The following is a 15,889-nucleotide window of genomic DNA, read 5'->3' as shown; positions in this document are numbered from 1 at the left end:
CTCGGGAGGCCGAGGCAGGATAATAATTTGAACCCAGGAGGCAGAGGTTGCAGTGAATCAAGATTGTGCTGTTGCACTCCAGCCTGGGAGACAAGAGTGAAACTCCATCTAAAAAAAAAAAAACAAAACCCAAAAACTATTAACAACTTAGCTTGAAGTACTCTGTCACCTGGTAAGAACTGAGAAAGTACAGCACAGGACAGATCAGGTTTGTCTTGATGGAAGACAGGAAAGAGGAAATTACTGATGGTAATCTTGAGCCGAGCACAGAGAAAGGCGAGAAGGGATGGCTATGGTTTCAAAGAATGCATGTCTGATTCCTCCCAAGCCCATTCTTTCTCATCTATTGTAATGTCAATACTCATATTAGGTAAGGAGTTCCCTTTAATGATCTCTAAGGATTCTTTCAGCTGGAAGAGTTGTATCCATTCATCTGCTAATCTTCTTCATCAAAGGACAGTTGGAAAGGATGCGACATTACTCCTTACAAGAAGGTGGAAGTCTAATTTTTAAACTATGAGCTTTTACCTTAAAGTGAGCCATTTCTTTTTAAGCTAGGCATTTACATGTACTCCAATATAATTCCTTAGTGTAATACATTAATTTCTGGTGCAAAACAAAATTATTTAGTGCAAAGACACCCTTCACTGGCAGAGAAAGACATTCATTGTGCAGTGCAGTAATTCAGAGAAATATTACTTCCAAGTCTTTTTAAAGTTAAAGAAGAATGTTTTAGGGTCCATTTGAAAAGTGCTATTCATATGAACTTGAAGGTCATTACTCACAAATAATGTTCAGGAGAACTCCTGGCTAGGCTGAGAGCAGCCACTTCTGTGCTGTTTCAAGTTTTCAGAAACCATGGTACCGTTACTCCTCTATAAGGTAGAAAACCCATATCTAACATATTTGATTTATTCCAAAAACTCAGTAATATCTATTTCTTTTTCACTCTTTGGAAGAAAGTGCAGAATGAGGAAAATCACTTCTTAAAAAATTCATCAAAATAACTGTGTTAAGCCCTTATGATTTCCAGGCCCTGAGCCAGGTTCTGGAGTCATAGAGGTTAGAAGAAAGAGATGGAAATATGCAATCCAGTGGGACTTTCTTTATGAAATGAACCCAAGGGCCTGATTTCTTTAGTAGGTAATGTGTTCAACTAAACGGATCTCTTTGAGATGAGAATATTAGCTGCACTGCACTGTCTGTACAATTGTGTCTGTACCTAGAGGAGTTTCCACAAGCAGCAGAGCCTGAGATTCTATGCATTTTAGGTTTAGAAACCTCATTATACCAGTTCCTACAAGAATAGATCTCTGAAAGGATGAATCTCACAAATCAAACTCATAAAAAATGCATAAACAATGCTGACATCATTTATAATGAGAAGATGTTCATTCCCAGCAATAGGGCAGACCAGATAATTGAGTATCTCCCTAGCGCAGAACATTCAGAAGTACTGGATACTGTAGCAAACATAGTTTCAAATGGAGAGCTGAAATTCCAACAAAGTCCCAAGACCACAGTTTAAGAGGAATCTGCAAACTAGAACTGTAAAGCATGAGTGGACCTCACTGACGTCTTCCTTTTATAGTAGGAGGTGGTGCTCTGGGCTGCATGGGGTAGAAATTAGACCTAGATCCACAGTAAGCCTGTCCTATATGCTGACACTGCCTCTCCCTCCCAGTAAGCCAGATACTAGAAAAACATTCAACCTCCTGTGGGTTCAGAGAAATAACAGAGAGCCTGTTTGACTGATCGCAGGTTCTAGGTGGTAAAGTCTACCCTAAGAATTTATAGGCAATGGCTGATGCCTCTAGTGTATTCATGTATGAATTCATGCTCTCCTTGATGGCTTGGGAGTGGACAAGGTAAGACACTGATAGAAATTGTTTCCTGGATGGTAATACCACTGTGACATTGTTGTGGGAAGCAAGCTCTGAGACAGAGACTGATATGCAGGAGAGGGATGAGGGAATGCTCTTGGAATCTCTGCCTGGAAGTGAGGAGTAGAAAGCAGGACTGGGACTGGGCCGAGGAAGAGGGCAAGACCTAGCCAGCCTTGCAGGGAGTTCTAAAGATTACGTGGCTCTTAAAAATTATCTGGAGTAGGGCGAGAGGCGAGGCCCTTAGTGCTCCAGGTGAATCAGTCTTGGGGTGCTCTGGGAAGCGGTCATGACCTTGGGTGGTGGGGCCATGTCAGAAGGGGCTGGTGCCTGACTGCACTGCCAGATGGGGCAGGCAATAAGTCCTTACTCCTGAAAGGACTGTCTGTCCAGGGCTTCTGCTGGCAGCACTGTCAGTCTCAGGGCAATAAGCCCTTTACTCCTGAAGGGATATCAGGGTGGCCATCACTATGTCACCACAGGGATCTAGTGGAAGCAAACACAAGGCAGCTGTGAAGGGCAGGCCCTCCACCTAGGATTCCAATGGACTCATCTAGCAGGATAAAGATAGAAAATGATGGTAGTTCTCATAACTACAGCAAAACTAATTTCGGATTTAAAAAACCAGGTGAAGCTAAAACACCAGATTTTAAATAATGGGAGTTGAAAGGGAGCTGATTAGAATTCATGAATCCTAAGGTCTTTGAATTATTCTGGTTAACTGGTGGAATTAAAGCTGTATAGTTAACTATATGTATTAAAATATGAGAGGGAATATTCAAAAATAGAGAAATATATAGCTCTCCAGCAAGATACTAAAAAGCAAAAACAGAAAAATGAGCACAATATATAGCATATAATAAAAAGAATGGAATACCTCTGAATATATGGGTAGAATAATAAATATAAACAATCAAAAGATGCTTCTTATAAGGCACAAAATTAATATTATGTGCCACTTTAATACCTAGAATCTGGAGGACCTTGAATAACCTAACCATAATGCCCCTACCCACCCTGCTCCGGTGGCAGGTCCACTAGACAACTTTCCTTATCACGGGTGGCAGAGCCAGGAAGCAGAGGTCACTCCACCCTCTTGTTACTACAAAGTGTGACTCCCTCAGCTCCTGCTTGTTCACTCATGTGGCCCCACATCATGTGGTTCCATCCTCCCCTGGGCTGTGTGTGCCTGTGACTAATAAGCTGGTGTGAACTCATCTGTCTAGTGTTGGGTGTCATGTGTCCAGTCATTTCCATAACCCCAGTGTGAGAATCTCTCCTCCACAAATGGGATGAAGATGAGATGAATACATGTCAATAAAAAGACATAGATATTCATATTGAAATATTTTATAACAGAAAAATGTTGAGAGTAAACATGTATATAGTATAGGGAAATAGACATATTAATGTAAAAGGAAGGAAAATATATAGCAGACACTTTTTAACCAGAAGAAAGCCACCATGGTATTATTACCATCCAGAAAAATAAACCATACAGTCAAATGTATCATTAGGAACAAATACATTCAGTACATGAGGGTCAAGTATACAACTCGGAAATAGACAACAGTTTTTGTCTAAACCTAATAACATAATATCAACTGTGCACAGTCAGAACTTCAAGAAGAAATTGCTAAGTAATTAAAGTGATCACATATTTGTCAAATGTGTCAATATTTAACTGCAACAAATAATTAGAACGTACATATTCACTCATGGAACATTTATAAAAATGGGCTATGTGCCATAAATACAAGAAAATTTTCAATAAAGATATGCAGACGTTATCCAATTGTTCTTCAGTCATAAGGCAATGCAATTAGAAATCAAAACAAAAAATAACAAAAAAGAGTATGTGTTAATATTTTAAAATCCTTATAAATCATTAGTCAAATAACAATTTTTATTTGCAATGATAAGAAAACATTTGTATTAGTAATACATTGTTGCATAACAGGTCGCCCCCCTAATTAGTGATTTCAAAAACAATAATCTGATTATCTCTCATTTGTGGGTGGGTCATGTACTTAGGAGCAACTCAAATATATGTTTCTGTTTGGGGAGCTCTCAGGAGGCTTCAGGCAGATGTCTGGGGTGACGGCCATGTAAAGACTTGAACTGGAGAACCTACTTCCCAAGCAGCTAACTCACATTTCTGGGAAGTGGGTGCTGAGAAGTCCATTCCCTCCCACACAGCCTCCTGCCTCAGGGCTGCTTGAGTGTCTTCTCAGGGTGGTGGCTGACTTCTTCCAGAAATGAAGAGATCTAAGAGCCAGGGAGAGCCAGGCAGAAGTTATAGGTACACTAGACAACCTACAGTATGGCAAACTACAGTTGCCTGTTTCCTAGGAAAATTTATACCAGGTGAAGTAATCACAGAAGATAGAAAACTTTAATGGTCCTACATGAATTAAATGAATTACATCAACTCTCGAAAATTAACTTTGACAAAGTACCAAAGATGTGTTGCTAATAAATTCTATTCAAGGTACAGATACTTCTAGGCTTATATCATCTGTACTAGAGAATAGAAAAAGAAATAGAAATAAGTACATAAAAATATATGAGAATAAAGCATTATAGTCCAAGCTCATTTACGGAGAGAGATGCAAATATCCTGAAAAAAATTAAGTATATACTTTACTCACAAAAAACAATATACCTAAAATTAAATCTAACATAGATATGCAAAACGTTTATGCAGAAGTAAATGTAGCATTGTCTTTCAACACAGAAAATAAACTAAAAATGAATGAGTAGATAGGCAAAGTTTTTGTATCAGATGTCTAAATATTATGAAGATATTTAATAATTAAATCAAATGCAATTCAAATATAATTACCAGCAGGTTATTTCATTGAAAATAGTTAAATATAAAATTTATATGAAAGTGTATAGGGCCAAGAAAAAAAAAAACAATTTTGGAAAAGAAGAACTGTGCAGTAAAGTGTTAACTCAGCAGGCCTGGGCTGCCCAAACCCTGTATATTCCAAAGGGCTTCAGGACGGTTCCTGACAGGCTCCTGGAGATAACCTCTGAACCCTCGTAATATTCTGTGTGATATGAGTGCCTTTGTAAACCTGAAGCTTTGGGTCATACCACATGCCATCAACATGCTTTATGGTGAACACCTGTTTATGTATCCCTGGGCTTTGGGTCACATTGTGTCACTTTGACCTCTGGGGGTGGCAGACAGCTGACTGGAGACGGAGTGGTTGAGGTCAGTCATGTGGAGCACAACTGGAAGCCCATTCCTCCTCATTGGTGCTGGACTCTGCTGTGGACACCTTTTTCCTTGCTGCTTCTAATCTGTATCCTTTCACTGTAATTAACGATCGCTGTGGGTCTAACAGCTGTCTGTGTCCTGTGAGTCCTTCCGGCAAATCATGCACTGGAACCAAAGTGGGTGGGCACTCACCAACTAAAACTATCAAACCCTACTAGGAATCTATGGAAATTAAAGAACATGGCAGTGCATAGACACAGCTAATAGGCAAAAGAGAATCAAACCTTAAGTGCAAAGAAATGCATTGCAGATCAGCAAGTAAGAGATAAATTATGGGATACAATGATCCAAACACTCTTTATTCAGGAAAAAATATAGATTTTTATCAGACACCATTTATAAAAATGTTTCAGATAGATTAAAACCTAAAAGTGAACAGCAAAATTAAGAAGTCTTTGGAAGAACAAGGATAATGTTCTTGTTCTCAGGATAGGGATAGATTTACTAAAGTAGACAATCATAAGAAAATAGTTATAATAATTTGACAACATTAAACATACCTGTATACAAAAAGACACCATAAGTCAGGAAGGATTAGGTATCACGTATACCTAACCATGTGATATAGCTGACAAGGGCTTAGTATATTCAGATTATATATCAATCAAGTTAATTAATCCATCCAACAAATCCTTATTGGATGTCTATGTGCCAGGCCCTGTTCTAGTCACCAGGGTAACTGTAGGAAACAAAACTAATGTCCTCCCCTCATAGGAGAGGCAGACACTGATAAATACATCATTACATATGTTGATAAACCCCAGATTTCAGAAAGTACCAAGGAGAGAACTAAAGGAGGTGAGAGAACAGAGCTTGGTGAGAGATGGGAGATGCTATTTCAGATTGGCTGTTCATAAAAAGAATAATTTTGAACCTAATGGGTTATGTAAAAATCAGAATAGAAAAGAAAAATGACCCAATAGAAAAAGACAAGTTTCAGCCGGGTGCGGTGGCTCATGCCTGTAATCCCAGCACTTTGGGAGGCCGAGGCAGTTGGATCACTTGAGGTGAGGAGTTCGAGATCAGCCTGGCCAATATGGTGAAACCCATCTCTACTAAAAATACAAAATTTAGCCAGGTGTGGTGGCACACACCTATAGTCCCAGCTACTTGGGAGGCTAAGGCACAAGAATCACTTGAACCTGGGAGGCAGAGGTTGCAGTAAGCTGAGATCTTGCCACTATACTCCAGCCTGGGTGACAAAGCAAGACTGTCTCAAAATTAAAAAAAAAAAAGAAAAAGAAAAAGGCAATTCTTGATTGAATGAACTGAATGCCCAATAAACATTTGAAAAGATCTCTGTAATTTATTTAAACATAATTTTACATCTCTGTTCATATTAGAGAATTTATGGGGTTTTTAATAAAACACTTGGCCCTGAGTTGATAATTTTTGAAGCTGGGTGATAGGTTAATGGTGGTTGATTATATTATTCTCACTCTGTCTCACTCATTACACACACACATGAAATTTTACATAATGATTTATAGTTACTTATAGTTTATATAATTTATATATTTAACATAAATATAAGTATAAAAATGATGATTATAAATATAAATTATATGAAAATAATTTATAATGAATTCTAAGGTAATTAAGACACAAATAACAAATTTTAGGACCGAAACAGGGATACAACCACAGATCAGACAGGTATTAAAAAATAACTAGTAAATCTATGAAAATCTTTTTGCAAAATTATCTTTATACTATGAAAATCTTTATACAAAAATTGCTGAAAAACAGACAACTTCCTCCAAACATATGATTTATTAAAGTACATTCAAAAATATAAAGTCTTCACAACCGTAAAATTATAAAATTGAATATGTAAATAAACAATTTGATATCAAGAAATGCCAAGTCCCAAAGGATTTACTGATGATTTTTACCACCAAACATTTGAGGAAGAAATAAGAAGTCATATTACACAAATCATTCTAGAGAACAGAAGAAGAGAAAATACTTTCCAATGAGGGAAAGATAATCTTGGTACACAACCAAAACCAAAATAAGAGTATCGGAAAAAATAAAATTGCTCTTGAATTCTTAACAAGTTACTCTAAACTCTTGAAAGACAATTTCTCTCTTGAATATGACTTAAAAATAAATCCAAGCTGGGCGCAGTGGCTCATGCTGGTAATCCCAGCACTTTGGGAGGCCAAGGCGGGCGGATCACTTGAGGCCAGGAGTTCAAGACCAGCCTGGCCAACATGGTGAAACCCTATGTCTACTAAAAATACAAAAAAATTAGCCAGGCGTGGTGGTGCATGCCTGTAATCCCAGCTACTTGGGAGGGTGAGGCAGGAGGACCCCTTCAATCTGGGAGGCAGAGGTTGCAGTGAGCCAAGATTGCACCACTGCACTCCAGCCTTGGCAACAAAGTGAGATTATGTCTCAAAACATAAAAATACAAAATAAATCCAAATAAAAACATTAGCAAACTGAGTCTAGTGACATATACATAAAGGAAAATACATCATGGTCATGTTGGGGGCCAGGGATACAAGATTAGTTTAACATCTGAAAATCAATCAACATAATTCTCCATGAAAAAAATTTTTTAAATTTGAACTGTCTAGTTATGATTGTTAAAAAAAACTATCACTATATTAGAAATAGGAATACACTTTCTAAATGTGAGAAAGGTATTTTCATATTGAATGAAAAAATGTTGTAAGAGCATTCTCAGAGATTAGAAATTAAAACAACAGGATGTCTGCTCTTACCATTGTTATTCCACATGATCCTGGAGGTGCTAGTCTGTGCACTGAGGCAAGAGATAGCCAGAAAAGCCTGTATCATCTTCAAGTGCCAGAATAACTAAAATGCTCAAAAAAAAAAAAAAAAAAAAGGATGGGGCATATCAGAGAGATACAGATGTGACCCTGAAATAAAATAAATAACACAGTATTGGCTTACAACCCAAAGTATAAAATGAATATACATGAGGTTACACTGATATAAATAAATGATTAAATAAACAAGTAAATACATAAGAAAGAAGAAGGACAAATATTTGTAGAAGAATTCCAGATAATGTGAATAGATACTGTCTCTTCCAGGAATTGGACCTTAGTGTTTGCCTCCCAGGCCACCTTGTGCCTGGCCTGGACTTAGTGATTTACATGCAAGACTAGAGTATTGAGAGCTGGGAAAGAGTAGCTGTGTGGTAGAGAAACCTAGCAAACACCTCCTTGACCACATGATCAAGGTGAACATCACCAGTAATGAGGCATGTTGATATCATATCCCCTTGATATGATGTGATGAGAAGGAAGCTTAACCTCTGCGGATTTTTTTTTCCAAAAGCTCATAATTCCAGCCTCATCATGAAAAAAAAAAAAAATCAGACAAACACAAATTAAAGAGCATTCTAAGGAGCTGACCAGTACTCTTCAAACTGTCGATACACAGTAACAAGGAGAGGATAAGAGTTGGCTACAGGCCAGAGGAACCCAAGGAAACGTAATGATTAAGTGCCATATAGTATCCTGAACTGGATACTGGGAACAGAAAAAGAACATTGGTGTAAAAACTTAGTGGAAAGCAAATACATTACTGTTAATGAAAATTCAGAATTTAATATTGGTTTCTTAGTTTTGGCAAACGTACCATGGTTGTGTAACATGTTAACTTTAAGGGAAGCTGGATAAGATAATCTGTCTTTACGTTTTTTGCAGCTTTTCCGTAGATCTAAAATTATTCCGAAAGTAAAAAGTTTATTACATAAAAGTTAGAAGTCACAAAACTCTTATTTTAAGACTTACATGGGGTCTGAGGAGGCGCGGGCCGCTGCGGGCTCGGGCCCCGCAATGCGCCTGCCCGAGCCTCTGGAGCCGCTCGCCCCGACCCAGCTGCCCGATGTCCTCAAGATGGAGGCAGCGGGGGTGGCGGCGTGAAGAAAGCGGTGCTGTGGGAGCGGGAGTAGGGGCCCGGGCGGAGGCGGTGGCGGGATGGGGCTGCTGCTCATGATCCTGGCGTTGGCCGTGCTCGGTTCCTTCCTCACGCTCCTCTCCCAGTTCCTCCTGCTGTACCGCAGACAGCCCGAGCCGCCGGAGGACGAGGCCGCCCGCGCGGGCGAGGCCTTCCGCTACATCAAGCCAGGGCTGGGCCTGCTCCTAAGGGAGTACCTTTATGGCGCCGGTCGGGATGAGGAGCCCTCCGGAGCGGCCCCTGAGGGCGGCGCGACCCCCACCGAGACCCCCGCCCTGCCGACGCGTGAGACTTGCTACTTCCTCAATGCCACCATCCTATTCTTGTTCCGGGAGTTGCGGGACACCGCGCTGATCCGCCGCTGGGTCACCAAGAAGATCAAGGTGGAGTTCGAGGAGCTGCTGCAGACCAAGACGGCCGGGCGCCTGCTGGAGGGGCTGAGCCTGCGGGACGTGTTCCTGGGCGAGACTGTGTCCATCATCAAGACCATCCGGCTCGTCCGGCCCGTCATGCCCTCGGCCATCGGGGAGCCCGATAGCCCTGAAGGGGAGGCGCTGCCCGCCGCCTGCCCCGAGGAGCTGGCCTTCGAGGCGGAGGCGGAGTACATCGGGGACTTCCACCTGGCCATCGACGTGGACCTGGTCTTTGGCAAGTCCGCCTACTTGTTTGTCAAGCTGTCCTGCATGGTGGGGAGGCTGCGCTTGGTCTTCACGCGCGTGCCCTTCACCCACTGGTTCTTCTCCTTCATGGAGGACCCGCTGATCGACTTCAAGGTGCGCTCCCAGTTTGAAGGGCGGCCCATGCCCCAGCTCACCTCCATCATCGTCAACCAGCTCAAGAAGATCATCAAGCGCAAGCACACCCTGCCGAATTACAAGATCAGGTTTAAGCCATTTTTTCCATACCAGACCTTGCAAGGATTTGAAGAGGAAGAAGAGCGTATCCATATACAACGATGGTCATTTACTGAAGGCCATCTTAAAGTTACATTGTTAGAATGTAGCAGGTTGAATTAATAAAAGGGAATTTACAAAGTGTTGGACTTACACTTCGTCTCGTCCAGTCAACTGATGGGTATGCTGGGCACATCATCATTGAAACTGTGGCTCCAAACTCGCCTGCTGCAATTGCAGATCTTCAGTGGGGAGATGGACTTATCGCCATTGGAGGTGTGAAAATCTCATCAACACTGCAAGTATTGAAGCTTATCGAGTCCTGGTGTACTATGAAAGGCCTGTTGGCCAGAGTAATCAAGGTGCAGTGCTGCAAGTTGGAAGAAAACTTTTTGTCAAGCTCATGCCAATCAGGTTATGAAGAGGAAGCTGCCAGGCTGACAGTAGATACTGAAAGTAGAGAGCTGGATTCTGAATTTGAATACTTGGCAAGTGATGTCAGAGCACAAAATGAGTTCAAAGATGAGGCACAATCATTAAGTCATAGTCCCAAACGTGCTCCAACAACACTTTCTATTAAACCCCTTGGAGCTGTATCACCAGTTTTAAACCGTAAATTAGCTGTAGGAAGTCACTCACTACCACAAAAACTTCAGTCCAAAGATGGAAATAAACCTCCACCCCTAAAAACTTCTGAGATAACAGACCCAGCACAAGTGTCAAAACCCACCCAAGGATCTACCTTCAAACCACCTGTGCCACCACGACCACAAGTGAAAGTTCCTTTGCCTTCCGCTGATGCTCCAAATCAGGCAGAACCAGATGTTCTTGTTGAAAAGCCAGAGAAGGTACCGCCACCTCCTCTTGTAGATAAATCTGCTGAAAAGCAAGCAAAAAATGTGGGTCCCATAGACGATGCAGCTGCATCTAAGCAATTTTTAGCAAAGCAAGAAGTGGCCAAAGATGTCACTTCAGAAACTTCCTGCCCTACTAAAGACAGTTCGGACGACCGTCAAACATGGGAATCATCAGAAATTCTTTATCGTAATAAGCTAGGAAAATGGACAAGAACCAGAGCATCCTGTTTGTTTGACATAGAAGCCTGTCACAGGTACTTAAACATTGCATTGTGGTGCAGGGATCCTTTTAAGTTGGGAGTTTTCATCTGTTTGGGGCATGTTAGTTTAAAACTTGAAGATGTGTCTTGAGGATGCCTAGCTACAGCAAACATGGAATAAATACCTTTCCAAATTGAGACTGGAAGCCCCCTCACTTAAGGCTATAGTCACTAGAACTGCACTACACAATCTGAGTATGCAAAAGGGATTCAATGACAAATTTTGCTATGGTGACATTACTATTCACTTCAAATATTTGAAAGAAGGAGAATCAGACCACCATGTAGTTACTAACGCAGAGAAAGAAAAGAACCCCATTTGGTTGAAGAAGTTTCTGTTCTCCCTAAAGAGGAGCAATTTGTTGGACAGATGGGTTTAACAGAAAACAAACACAGTTTCCAGGATACTCAGTTCCAGAACCCAACATGGTGTGACTACTATAAGAAAAAAGTTTGGACTAAAGCAGCTTCCCAGTGTATGTTCTGTGCTTGTGTTTGCCATAAAAAATGTCAAGAAAAGTGTCTAGCTGAGACTTCTGTTTGTGGAGCAACTGATAGGCGAATAGACAGGACCCTGAAAAACCTTAGGCTGGAAGGACAGGAAACCCTCTTAGGCCTGCCTCCTCGTATTGATGCTGAAGCTAGCAAGTCAGTCAATAAAACAACAGGTTTGACAAGGCATATTATCAATACTAGTTCTTGTTTATTAAATTTGTGTCAAGTCTCTAAAACTCACCTTTCTGAACCAGGAACCGATCTCGTAGAACCTTCACCAAAACACACACCCAACATGTCAGACAACGAAGGCAGTGACACGGAGGTCTGTGGTCCAAACAGTCATTCTAGATGGGGAAACAGCACAGGAATAAAGTTAGTGAGTAAAGAGGGTGGTCTGGATGACAGTGTTTTCATTGCAGTTAAAGAAATTGGTCATGATCTGTACAGGGGCTTGCCTACAGAGGAAAGGATCCAGAAACTAGAGTTCATGTTGGATAAGCTACAGAATGAAATTGATGGGGAGTTGGAACACAATAATTCCCTTGTTAGAGAAGAAAAAGAGACAACTGATACAAGAAAAAAATCACTTCTTTCTGCTGCCTTAGCTGAATCAGGTGAAAGGCTACAAGCTCTAACACTTCTTATGATCCACTACAGAGCAGGCATTGAAGATACAGAAACTTTAGAAAGTCTGTCTTTAGACCAGCACTCCAAAAAAATAAGCAAGTACACAGATGATACAGAAGAAGACCTTGATAATGAAATAAGCCAACTAATAGACTCTCAGCCATTCAGCAGCATATCAGATGACTTATTTGGCCTATCCGAGTCTGTGTAGCAGACAGGTCTATTTAAACTTTCAAATAAATGGGGTAAAGTTGCATCTAAAGTACCACAGATACAACCATGTTTAAATCCTCTTATGCACTCTGGCCTGCTTCTCCAGTTACTTGCTTGTGTAAGAACAAAAACGAAAAAGATTGTTTTCCAGTAAAAACATGACCAGCTTACTAATTGGTTGTTTTGGATTGCATTTATAGCTATGCTTTTTTGGGTTTATACTGGGAATTTATTTTTACTAAATTATTTAACTTTTCTAATTATGTAATTATGTAAGCTAACTTTTCATGTTTATGTATGTATGGTGTCCCCTTGTGTTATTTTCCTTCCTCTTGGTTTTTGAGTTAGTGTTAAATAGAATACTGTCTAGATTCTTAAAATATTTTCATTTCCATCATAGTTGTAACGAATTTGCTGCATACCCAAATTGACAACAGCAATCATTGAGGGAACAGGTTTTGAATCTTTCTTTTGTGTTATGAAGTTTATTGTCTCTGTTTGCTTGAGATTTTTGTTATTTTGGGGGTTTGGGGGTGCTTTTTGTTTTGTTTTTGCCAAATGTAACATGAAAGCAGATGCTGCAGCTTTAGTCTGTTATGCTGATTTAGTAAAAAAAAAAAAATTTACATATATTGCTTGCTTTCAATGCTTCTGTGAAATTTTTTTCTAAAGCTTTTGTGCAGCTGTATGGTAAAAATATGGTGATTAATTTGAAGAGCTTACATTGAAAGACAATGTAATAGGAAATAAATGTAGCATGCAGTTGGTCAAGAATTTTGTAGAGAGGATAACAAGACTTAATTACTGAAAAACAGTAACATAGCATTTTGAAATATAATCTTTTAAAATATTGATGCTTTCCTTTTAAATGGAAATTTAAATTTATGATTAAAATTTAAACATTTATGATAATTTTCCTTATCAGTTCTCCCATAGGAAATAAAGCATGTGAAAGGGTATTTAAAGTTTTGGAGGACTCTTTTTAAAATGACTGTGTTGATAACTAGTTTGGGCTGGTTTTGTTTTAGAAACATTTTCATGTAGGAGTATTCTGTGAAGGAAAGGAATCATGCAAAATATACTTATTGCTTTGGCATCTTACAGTCGTAAAGGAATGGTGATCATTCTGAATACTTCTGTAGTAAGTATTCATTAGGAAAAGAATGACAAAAATAGACAGTATTCATACATAGGAATTGAGACCAGTTCTCTGAAAATGAAGATATACTCACACTGGGTCCATTTTACAGATCCCAGTAACACATGACTGAGGGAAAACAAGTAAGCTTGACTGCTGTTGGAGTACCTTAATAGTTTCGGTCTGTTATATACCTGTAAAATAGACAAGTATATGTTTGTCCCTTTGTAGGTAACTGCTATGATGATTGCTATATAGTGAAACTGACATGAGTTTAAAACTAGATGGAGCAGCTTTTATTGCTGGCAGAAAAAAGCATGGTGTAATATTAAGGATTGGGGCCCAGGTCTAGAGTCCAGGACTCCATATAAGAGTTTAAGTTCAAGCCCTTCCATTAATGAACTGTGCAAGCATAGGCAGTTAGAAAAGGACTCCATCCCACAGTTTACCCATCTCTAAAATGGGAATAATAATACTTTACCTCCCTCACAGTGTTGTTGTGAGGAAAACAATAGCATAACTGCAAAAGCGCTTTGAACGGTAAAAAGATATACAAGTAAAAGGCATTATTTCTGTGAGTGAGAAAGACATTTTTGAGGGTAGAAAAGTTATTCCACTTTAAAAATCAGTAGCCAAGTCTCATGCCTTTTGTTACTTTAGTAAGTGAAAATTTCAGGTACTAAATACATTTCTTAGCCAAGTTTATAACAAAAACATCTCAGTATACTTCATTACTTATTTAAGCGTGATCTTTTTTTTTTGTTTGTTTGAGATGGAGTCTCGCCGTCTCCCAGACTGGAGTGCAGTGGCATGATCTTGGCTCACTGCAATCTCCGCCTCCCAGGTTCATGCCATTCTCCTGCCTCAGCCTCCTGAGTAGCTGGGACTACAGGCACGGCTAATTTTTTGTATTTTTAGTAGAGTCGGGGTTTCACCATGTTAGCCAGGATGGTCTCGATCTCCTGACCTCATGATCCGCCCGCCTCGGTCTCCCAAAGTGCTGGGATTACAGGCGTGAGCCACCGCACCCAGCTGCATGATCTTATTTTAAAAGAACACTGCTATAGAAGAATTTACACACCAAATTCCCTGAAAGCTAAAGTATTGTTCCATAACTTACACTTGAAGCAATCTGCTCAGTGTGTAACCACAGTTGATTTTATAAAAAATAACTTATCATTGATAACCTGGAAGGTGGACTACTTGTAAGTAGCTGGTGTTTATTGATTAAACCATGGAAGTTTTCATAATACCCAAGCATGTTGCTGAAACTGATGCATTTGAAAGAGCTGTTGAAATAATGCAAAACTTTGGTTTTATAAGAATCTACTCATGTTTTAAATGTATTTAACTCTGTAGACCACAGTCATAGAAAGCTCAGTAATGCTGCTAATGACATTTGTAAATTATATCTGTAATGTAGTACAATATATTTATATTTCACTGGGAGAGGCAGTAGAGACATCATAGTTATACTTTAGTGCAAGTGGGGGAACACTCCAAATAGCCTAGAGTATAGTAAGGTATAAAGCTTCAATGAAAAAAGCTGTATTATATTACATTACTGATGTAATCTTGCTGCCATGCTATGTATCAATAGCTAAAAAATAATAATAAAGACTACCACAGAAAAATAAAAAGACTTACATGGCAAATTAAGTGGCCATGATTAAACAAGTCGTATTTTTCTATGTATGTATTTATTTTTAAAATTAGTTAATTTATATATATATATTTTTAAATTTTACTTTAAGTTCTGGGATACATGTGCAGAACGTGCAGGTTTGTTACATAGGTATAGAAGTGCCATGGTGGTTTGCTGTGCCTATAAACCTGTCATCTAGGTTTTAAGCGCTGCATACATTAGGTATTTGTCCTAATGCTCTCCCTCCCCTTGCCCCCCACCCCCCTACAGGCCCCGGTATGTGATGTTCCCCTCCCTGTGTCCATGTGTTCTCATTGTTTAACTCCCACTTATGAGTGAGAACTTGCAGCGTTTAGTTTTCTGTTCCTGTGTTAGTTTGCTGAGAATGATGGCTTCCAGCTTCATCCATGTCCCTGCAAAGCACATGAACTATATTTACTTTTTTTTTTTTGAGATGGAGTTTCACTCTTGTTGCCCAGGCTGGGTAATGGTGCAATCTTGGCTCACCACAAACTCCTCCTCCTGGTTCAAGTTATTCTTCTCCTTCAGCCTCCCGAGTAGCTGGGATTACAGGTATGTGCCACCACACCCAGCTAATTTTGTAGTTTTAGTAGAGACAAGGTTTCTCCATGTTGGTCAGGCTGGTC

General features: G+C 39.7%; 1 pseudogene; it reads left to right on the top strand.

Annotated features, from left to right (window-relative positions):
- The first annotated feature begins 9,131 nt into the window (after positions 1–9,131).
- LOC100579595 lies at positions 9,132–12,457 on the top strand (annotated as a pseudogene).
- The last annotated feature ends 3,432 nt before the right edge of the window (positions 12,458–15,889 follow it).

Source organism: Nomascus leucogenys, chromosome 6 (genome assembly GCF_006542625.1).
Source record: "Nomascus leucogenys isolate Asia chromosome 6, Asia_NLE_v1, whole genome shotgun sequence".
NCBI lineage: Eukaryota > Metazoa > Chordata > Mammalia > Primates > Hylobatidae > Nomascus > Nomascus leucogenys.
Note: the sequence above shows the minus strand (reverse complement) of the source record. Positions and strands in the feature narration are given on the sequence as shown.